The sequence below is a fragment of the Rhamphochromis longiceps genome, linkage group LG9, assembly GCF_057381845.1.
Source record: "Rhamphochromis longiceps isolate RC_006_pf linkage group LG9, R_longiceps_female_GT1.1, whole genome shotgun sequence".
Taxonomy (NCBI): domain Eukaryota; kingdom Metazoa; phylum Chordata; class Actinopteri; order Cichliformes; family Cichlidae; genus Rhamphochromis; species Rhamphochromis longiceps.
Genome location: NC_140565.1, coordinates 37,395,749 through 37,397,134, shown reverse-complemented (window position 1 = coordinate 37,397,134; position 1,386 = coordinate 37,395,749). Strand labels below are relative to the sequence as shown.

The 1,386-nt window shown below is 41.8% G+C and overlaps 1 protein-coding gene across 1 annotated transcript in view; it reads left to right on the top strand.

The window, feature by feature from the left end:
• The first annotated feature begins 201 nt into the window (after window positions 1-201).
• Window positions 202-1,386, top strand: part of LOC146662846 (uncharacterized) — an 11,135-nt gene continuing 9,950 nt past the window's right edge. Inside the window, exon 1 of the mRNA XM_085419437.1 lies at window positions 202-469. The gene's annotated coding sequence lies outside the window, so the exon portion shown is untranslated. The remainder of the gene's footprint in view (window positions 470-1,386) is intronic.

Sequence of the window (1,386 nt, the reverse complement as noted above, 5' to 3'; positions counted from 1 at the left end):
GTAACATAAAAATGAAACTGGATCTTATTGATTTACTGCAAAAGGACTCAAGAAGTGAAAGTTATCAGGCCTTATTCCAGTTTTTAAAAGAGAGTAAATTGTTGCTGGTCGACGTTCCAGTTCACACTCCACACTCCACACCAGCTGGTGGCGGTAATTCACCATTTTGTTGTTTGACAACCACAAATACAATTTCTAAGAAGAAGAAGAAGAAGAAGGGGCGGAACAAAGTAAGAATGCTCCACAAGAGGAGGTGTTTGCACAGAGAGCTGCTTTTCCATTCAAAGAGAATAAAGTAGTACCAACGTTTGGATCGATATCTGCATCGATCTGCCCACCCTTGTCTCCTGGATCGTAGCTGAGATCAGCGTGAACCACGTGGGTCTCTGCTCCCTGATCTGTTTCCTGTGTTTGGAAAGAGTTGCAGCTTCATCGCGGAGTTTCTCTCGGTTTGTGGGCTCATCTAAAGGTAAGCACCGAGCTAACTTTACTGTGAGTTCAGTTCATGTTGAGTTTAGCTCCTGAATGAGGTCTTCTGCTGCTCTCCTCGGTGTCTGTTCACAGTTTATTGTGAACACGTTGAGAGAAGAGTGAGAGAGTGTTTGGAGAAAAACACCAACTAATCATTAGCTCAGCATGCTGGGAGAAGTTGGAGCAGAAAAGTCTTTTCATTGTCCCTGCAGCTGTTTTTCTGCCTGCACCAAACCTCTACAGCCTCATTTCTATTTGAAGTGATAACAGGAAATGGATGAGAGCGATCTGCTGCAGTATCAGGGTCACAATAAACTTTATTGTCCAGCTGCTGTGGATGAACACATGAGAGGAAGTGAACTCCTACAAAGTGTCATTTTAATGAGTGTGGCTGCTGTAAAGTGATGCACAGGAAGATGTTAACAAAACCTAATGAAACAGAGATGAAAGTAAACAGTGTTCATATTTGAAAGCACAGAGAATAAAATATATTGTGGTGGTTAATGTGCAGCTCTTGGTGATTTGGAGAAATCATGTTTTTAATCACGTTGTGGATTGAATGTGGGTTTTATTTTATCTACAGAAGTTTGTCCCACTTGTGATCGTTCAGATTGATTTGTTGGGTTGACTTGAATCATGTGAAGGTTTAAAGCTGCACTTCCCCCAAAAAGAATAAAGTATAATCGTGAAGAATGTAAAAATGTCTTCCTGTGTCAAACACAGCTGCAGTCAAAGCAGGAAGGAAAGCACTGAAACCACTGATCAAAGCTCATTAATCAAAGACTGCTGATCATTGGCCATGAGTACCATTCACAAAGAGTTGGGGAGTCGCTGCAAGCGATCAGACGTTGTTGATCAATGATCACGAGGATTTGCATATTAATGCTCAATAACTGACCTCCCAGCCCATTGTTC